Below are 8,304 nucleotides of genomic sequence, written 5' to 3'. Positions count from 1 at the left end.
AGAGAAAGCTAAGAGAAGCCAAAGCACAACTCTCTTTAGAGAATCTGAACGAATTCTTCAAGGAAGAAGAACTCATGGCAGCCGAAAACAACAACAATGCCAACAATGCAAGGAAGGTGCTGGGTGACTTTACTGCACCTACTCCTGACTTCTATGGGAGAAGCATCTCTATCCCTGCCATTGGAGCAAACAACTTTGAGCTTAAGCCTCAATTAGTTTCTCTAATGCAACAGAATTGCAAGCTCCATGGACTTCCATTGGAAGATCCTCATCAGTTCTTAGCTGAGTTCTTGCAAATCTGTGACACTGTCAAGACTAATGGGGTTGACCCTGAGGTCTACAGACTAATGCTATTCCTTTTTGCTGTAAGAGACAGAGCTAGGACATGGTTGGATTCCCAACCTAAAGAAAGCATGGACTCTTGGGAAAAGCTAGTCAATGCCTTTTTGGCAAAGTTCTTTCCACCTCAAAAATTGAGTAAGCTTAGAGTGGAAGTCCAAACCTTCAGACAGAAGGAAGGAGAATCCCTCTATGAAGCTTGGGAAAGATACAAACAATTGATCAGAAAGTGCCCCACTGATATGCTTTCTGAATGGAGCATCATAGGTATTTTCTATGATGGTCTCTCTGAACTGTCCAAGATGTCTTTGGATAGCTCTTCTGGAGGATCTCTTCATTTGAAGAAGACGCCTACTGAGGCTCAAGAGCTGATTGAAATGGTTGCAAATAACCAATTCATGTACACTTCTGAAAGAAATCCTATGAACAATGGGACTAGTCAGAAGAAAGGAGTTCTTGAGATTGACACTCTGAATGCCATATTGGCTCAGAACAAAATATTGACTCAACAAGTCAATATGATTTCTCAAAGTCTGTCTGGAATGCAAAATGCACCAAGCAGTACTAAGGAAGCTTCATCTGAGGAAGAAGCTTATGATCCTGAGAACCCTTCAATAGAAGAGGTGAATTACATGGGAGAACCCTATGGAAACACCTACAATCCTTCATGGAGGAATCATCCAAATCTTTCATGGAAGGATCAACAGAGACCTCAACAAGGTTTCAATAATAATAATGGTGGAAGAAACAGGTTTAGCAATAGCAAGCCTTTTCCATCATCATCTCAGCAACAGACAGAGAGTTCTAAGCAGAATACCTCTGACTTAGCAACTATGGTCTCTGATCTGATCAAAACCACTCAAAGTTTCATGACTGAAACAAGGTCCTCCATCAGAAATTTGGAAGGACAATTGGGTCAGCTGAGCAAGAAAATTACTGAACTCCCTCCAAGCACTCTCCCAAGCAATACTGAAGAAAATCCAAAAGGAGAGTGCAAGGCCATCAACATGGCCGAATTCTGGGAGGAAGAAGAGACAGTGAACGCCACTGAGGAAGACCTCACTGGACGTCCACTGGCCTCCAATGAGTTCCCCAATGAGGAACCATGGGAATCTGAGGCTCAAAATGAGACCATAGAGATTCCATTGGACTTACTTCTGCCATTCATGAGCTCTGATGAATATTCTTCCTCTGAAGAGGATGAGTATGTCACTAAAGAGCAAGTTGCTAAATACCTTGGAGCAATCATGAAGCTGAATGACAAGTTATTTGGAAATGAGACTTGGGAGGATGAATCCCCTTTGCTCACCAAAGAACTGAATGACTTGTCTAGGCAGAAACTGCCTCAAAAGAGGCAGGATCCTGGGAAGTTTTCTATACCTTGTACCATAGGCACCATGACCTTCAAGAAGGCCTTGTGTGACTTAGGGTCAAGTGTGAACCTCATGCCCCTCTCTGTAATGGAGAAGTTAGGGATTTTTGAGGTGCAAGCTGCAAAAATCTCACTAGAGATGGCAGACAACTCAAGAAAACAAGCCTATGGACTTGTAGAGGATGTTCTGGTAAAAGTTGAAGACCATTACATCCCTACTGATTTCATAGTCCTAGAGACTGGGAAGTGCATGGATGAATCCATCATCCTTGGCAGACCCTTCCTAGCCACAGCAAGGGCTGTGATTGATGTTGATAGAGGAGAGTTGATCATTCAAGTGAATGAAGAATCCTTGGTGTTTAAGGCCCAAGGATATCCCTCTGTCATCATGGAGAGGAAGCATGAAGAGCTTCTCTCAAAACAGAGCCAAACTGAGCCCCCACAGTCAAACTCTAAGTTTGGTGTTGGGAGGCCACAACCAAACTCTAAGTTTGGTGTTGAACCCCCACATTCAAACTCTAAGTTTGGTGTTGGGAGGTTCCAACATGGCTCTGAGTATCTGTGAGGCTCCATGAGAAGCCCTCTGTCAAGCTAATGACATTAAAGAAGCGCTTGTTGGGAGGCAACCCAATGTTTTATACTTAATTATTTTCTTTTGTTATTTTATCTTTTTTGTAGGTTGATGATCATAAGAAGTCACAAAAACAATGAAAAAAGCAAAAACAGAATGAAAAACAGGAAGAAAAACAGCACACCCTGGAGGAAGATGCTGCTGGCGTTCAAACGCCAGTGAGCCTAGCAGTTGGGCGTTTAACGCCCAGTCTGGCACCATTCTGGGCATTTAACGCCAGAAAGGGGCACCAGACTGGCGTTAAACGCCAGAAAAGAGCAAGAACCTGGTGTTAAACGCCAGGAATGGGCACCAGCTCGGCGTTTAACGCCAGAAATGGCTCAAAACGTGAATTTTGATGCCATTTGGTGCAGGGATGACTTTTCCTTGACACCACAGGATCTGTGGACCCCACAGGATCCCCACCTACCCTACCATCACTCTCTCTCTTCTTCCCCCATTCACCAATCACCTCAACACCTCTTCCCCAAAAACCCTTCACCTATCAAATCCCATCTTTCTCTTCACCACTCACATCCATCCTCCATAAATCCCCACCAACCTCACCCTTCAAATTCAAACCACTTTCCCTCCCAAACCCACCCATAATGGCCGAACCTTTACCCCCCTCTCTCCTATATATACCCTTCTTCAACCCTTCATTTTCACACAACCTAAACACCACTTCTCCCCCTCTTTGGCCGAACACACCACCATCTCCCTCTTCCTCATTTCTTCTTCTCCTACTCTCTTCTTTCTTCTTTTGCTCGAGGACGAGCAAACATTTTAAGTTTGGTGTGGTAAAAGCGTTGCTTTTTCATTTTTCCATAACCATTATGGCATCCAAGGCCGGAGAAACCTCTAGAAAGAGGAAAGGGAAGGCAAAAGCTTCCACCTCCGAGTCATGGGAGATGGATAGATTCCTCTCAAGGGTGCATCAAGACCACTTCTATGAAGTTATGGCCATGAAGAAGGTGATCCCCGAGGTCCCCTTTTCACTCAAAAAGGGTGAATATCCGGAGATCCGACATGAGATCCGAAGAAGAGGTTGGGAAGTTCTTACCAACCCCATTCAACAAGTCGGAATCTTGATGGTTCAAGAGTTCTATGCCAATGCATGGATCACCAAGAACCATGACCAAAGTGTGAACCCGAATCCAAAGAACTATCTCACTATGGTTCGGGGGAAATACTTGGATTTTAGTCCGGAGAGTGTGAGGGTGGCGTTCAACTTGCCTATGATGCAAGGAGATGAGCATCCTTACACTAGAAGGGTCAACTTTGATCAAAGGTTGGACCAAGTCCTCACAGTCATATGTGAAGAGGGCGCACAATGGAAGCAAGATTCAAGGGGAAAGCCGGTCCAATTGAGAAGGCATGACCTCAAGCCCGTGGCTAGAGGGTGGTTAGAGTTCATACAACGCTCAATCATTCCCACTAGCAACCGGTCCGAAGTTACCATAGATCGGGCTATCATGATCCATAGCATCATGATTGGAGAAGAAATAGAGGTTCATGAGGTTATAGCCCAAGAACTCTATAAGGTGGCGGACAAGACCTCCACCTTGGCAAGGTTAGCCTTTCCTCATCTCATTTGTCACCTCTGTTATTCAGTTGGAGTTGACATAGAGGGAGACATCCCCATTGATGAGGATAAGCCCATCACTAAGAAGAGGATGGAGTACACAAGAGACCCCACTCATCATGAGATCCCTGAGATTCCTCAAGGGATGCACTTTCCTCCACAAGACTATTGGGAGCAACTAAATACCTCCCTAGGAGAGTTGAGTTCCAACATGGGACAACTAAGGGTGGAGCATCAAGAACACTCCATCATCCTTCATGAGATTAGAGAAGATCAAAGAATCATGAGGGAGGAGCAACAAAGACAAGGAAGAGACATTGAGGAGCTCAAGCACTCCATAGGATCTTCAAGAGCAAGAAAGAGCCGCCATCACTAAGGTGGACCCGTTCCTTGATTTCCTTGTTCTTTATTCTTCTGTTTTTCGAATTTTATGCTTATGTTTATCCATGTTTGTGTCTTGTGATCATTAGTGTCTTAGTGTCTATGCCTTAAAGTTATGAATGTCCTATGAATCCATCACCTTTCTTGAATAAAAAAAATGTGCTTAATTGAAAAAGGAAGAATTGCATGAATTTTGAATTTTATAACAGTTTAATTATTTTGATGTGGTGGCAATATTTTTGTTCTCTGAATGTATGCTTAAACAGTGCATATGTATCTTGAATTTGTGGTTCATGAATGTTGGCTCTTGAAAGAATGATGAAAAAGGAGACATGTTATTGAGGATCTGAAAAATCATCAAAATGATTCTTGAAGCAAGAAAAAAAAGCATTTCAAAAAAAAAAAACCGAAAAAAAAGAGAGAAAAATCGAAAAAAAAAATATATAAAGAAATAAAGAGTTGTGATCCAAGGCAAATAAGAGTGTGCTTAAGAACCCTGGACACCTCTAATTGGGGACTTTAGCAAAGCTGAGTCACAATCTGAAAAGGTTCACCCAATTATGTGTCTGTGGCATGTATGTATCCGGTGGTAATACTGGAAGACAGAGTGCTTTGGGCCACAGCCAAGACTCAATAAATAGCTATGTTCAAGAATCATCATACTTTACTAGGAGAATCATTAACACTATCTGGACTCTGAGTTCCTAAAGAAGCCAACCATTCTAAATTTCAAAGGATAGAGTGAGATGCCAAAACTATTCAGAGGCAAAAAGTAAAAGCCCCGCTCATCTAATTAATACTGATCTTCATAGATGTTTTTGGAATTCATTGCATATTCTCTTTTTTATCTTATTTGATTTTCAGTTGCTTGGGGACAAGCAACAATTTAAGTTTGGTGTTGTGATGAGCGGATAATTTGTATACTTTTTGGCATTGTTTTTAGTATGTTTTTGGTATGATCTAGATAGTTTTTAGTATATTTTTATTATTTTTTAGTTAAAATTCACTTTTCTGGACTTTACTATGAGTTTGTGTGTTTTTCTGTAATTTCAGGTATTTTCTGGCTGAAATTGAGGGACCTGAGCAAAAATCTGATTCTGAGACCAAAAAGGACTGCAGATGCTGTTGGATTCTGACCTCCCTGCACTCGAAATGGATTTTCTGGAGCTACAGAAGCCCAATTGGCGCGCTCTCAACGGCGTTAGAAAGTAGACATCCTGGGCTTTCCAGCAATATATGATAGTCCATACTTTGCCCAAGATTTGATGGCCCAAACCGGCGTTCAAAGTCACCTCAAGAAATCCCAGCGTTAAACGCTGGAACTGGCACCCAAATGGGAGTTAAACGCCCAAACTGGCATGAAAGCTGGTGTTTAACTCCAAGAAGAGTCTCTGCACGAAAAATGCTTCATTGCTCAGCCCAAGCACACACCAAGTGGGCCCGGATGTGGATTTTTATGTCATTTACTCATTTCTGTACACCTTAGGCTACTAGTTTTCTATAAGTAGGACCTTTGACTATTGTATTAGAAATCTTTTGATCACTTTAGATCTCTAGATCATCTTTGGACATTTTAGTTCTTAGATCATTGGGAGGCTGGCCATTCGGCCATGCCTAGACCTTATGCTTATGTATTTTCAACGGTGGAGTTTCTACACACCATAGATTAAGGTGTGGAGCTCTGCTGTACCTCGAGTATTAATGCAATTACTATTGTTCTTCTATTCAATTCCGCTTGTTCTTGTTCCAAGATATCACTTGTTCTTCAACTTGATGAATGTGATGATCCGTGACACTCATCATCATTCTCACCCATGAACAAGGTGACTGACAACCACTCTTGTTCTACAAGCGATCAAGGCTCTAGTGAATATCTCTTGGATTCCTGATTGCACGATGCATGGTTGATCGCCTGACAACCGAGTGCTCGCCTGACAAACGAGCCAACCATTCCGTGAGATCAGAGTCTTCGTGGTATAGGCGAGAACTGATGGCAGCATTCAAGAGAATCCGGAAGGTCTAACCTTGTCTGTGGTATTCTGAGTAGGATTCAATGACTGAATGACTGTGACGTGCTTCAAACTCCTGAGGGCGGGGCGTTAGTGACAGACGCAAAAGAATCACTGGATTCTATTCCGGCCTGATTGAGAACCGACAGATGAATTCCGCTATGCTGTGACAGAGCATATGCAAATCGCTTTCACTAAGAGGATGGGAGGTAGCCACTGACAACGGTGAAACCCTTGCTTAAGCTTGCCATGGAAGGGAGTAAGAAGGATTGGATGAAGGCAGTAGGAAAGCAGAGAGACGGAAGGGAAGGCATCTTCATGCACTTATCTGAAGTTCCTACCAATGAATTACATAAGTATCTCTATCTTCACCTTTATGTTATTTTCGTTCATCACCATATACAATTGAGTTTGCCTGACTAAGATTTACAAGATGACCATAGCTTGCTTCAATACTAACAATCTCCGTGGGATCGACCCTTACTCACGTAAGGTTTATTACTTGGACGACCCAGTGCACTTGCTGGTTAGTTGTGCGAAGTTGTGTAATGCCATGGTATTGAGCTACCACGTTTTTGGAGCCATTACCGGGGATTATGAGAGTTGTGAAAAAGTATTGTTCACAATTTCGCGCACCAGTGCTCCGGAGGATTTTGCAAAATGAAAGTGTATAAAGTATGAGGGAGGACTTCAGAGTGACATTTTGAGCTCCATTGGGCTGACGGAAATTAGCGTCTTTTTCGAGCTTGTGAACAAAAGCCAAGTGGCGGAAGAGTTTGTGAGGAAGGCAGCATTGGAGAAGGAAAGTCAGAGGATGCCTTTTCAGAGGACTCAAGGAAGAAAATTTGCACCGAAGGCCAGAAACTTTAAGCGTTGAAGCTTTGTCTCACAGTATAATCAAAGTCAAAACAACTTCAGAAGGCCAAATAATAATGCTAATCAAGGGAGAAGGAATGGAAAGCAGCCCCAGAATGAGCTAAGTTGTCCGAGGTGCGAGAGATATCATCTTGGAGTCCCGTGCAGACTAGGATCGGAAGTATGTTACTTTTGTAGACAACTCGAGCACCTGGCCTGGAATTGTTGAGAAAAGAAGAAGTATGAGACCGGTAGAGTACAACAACCGAGAAGAGTGTTCACGACTTCTGCAGCAGGTGCTGAGGGATCCGAGACCTTGATTAAAGGTAACTATGAGGTGGCTAGTAAAATTTTAAATTCTTTGTTTAATTCTGGAGCGACGCATTCATTTATAGCATTTGAAAAGGCTAACGAGTTAGGATTGAAGATGGTAGTGTTGGGTTATGACTTGAAAGTGCATAATGCTACTTTAGAAGTCGTTGTGACTAGAGCTTGCCAACAAGTGTCATTCTGAGTTAAACAGCGGGATTTTGTCCATGACTTGATTTGTCTGTCGATGACTAGTCTTGATCTCATCTTGGATTGGATTGGTTGTCAAAGAACTGCGTGTTGTCAGATTGTTCTGAAAGGACATTGCATTTTATGTCGAAAGGGTCAGAAGGGGCTGGTTATTGCGAAGGATTATTATTTGAACTCTGTAGTTCTGAACTGTAGTGGATACAAATGCGAGGTTGTTGTTCTATTGGCGGCAAATGTGTTGGGTGAGGAACAAAACTTAGAACAAATTCCGGTTGTATGTGAATTTTCTGAAGTGTTTTTGGACAATATTCCTGAATTTCCTCCTACTCGAGAAATCGAGTTTGTGATTGAGTTGGTGCCTGGGGCTAGGACAATCTCAATTGCTCTTTATCGAATGTCACTGTTGGAATTAACTGAACTCAAATATTAGTTAGAAGAACTGATGAGTAAAAGTTTTATCCAGCCGAGTGTTTTTCCATGGGGAGTGCCAGTGTTACTGGTAAAGAAAAAAGATAGAAGTATGCATCTGTGTGTGGACCACCGACAGCTAAATAAATTCACTGTGAAGAATAAGTATCCTTTACCAAGAACCGATGATCTAATGGACCAACTGCAAGGTGCTGGAGTTTTCTAA

General features: G+C 42.5%; 1 non-coding gene across 1 annotated transcript; it reads right to left on the bottom strand.

Moving 5' to 3' along the window:
• Positions 1 to 479: 479 nt before the first annotated feature.
• Positions 480 to 587, bottom strand: LOC112700210 (small nucleolar RNA R71). Its single transcript, XR_003153124.1, has one exon. It is a non-coding gene; the product is annotated as a small nucleolar RNA R71 (small nucleolar RNA).
• Between the last annotated feature and the right edge of the window lie 7,717 nt (positions 588 to 8,304).

Source organism: Arachis hypogaea, chromosome 6, assembly GCF_003086295.3.
Source record: "Arachis hypogaea cultivar Tifrunner chromosome 6, arahy.Tifrunner.gnm2.J5K5, whole genome shotgun sequence".
Classification (NCBI taxonomy): domain Eukaryota; kingdom Viridiplantae; phylum Streptophyta; class Magnoliopsida; order Fabales; family Fabaceae; genus Arachis; species Arachis hypogaea.
The sequence above is the reverse complement of the archived record's forward strand: the minus strand, read 5'-3'. Positions and strand labels throughout refer to the sequence as shown.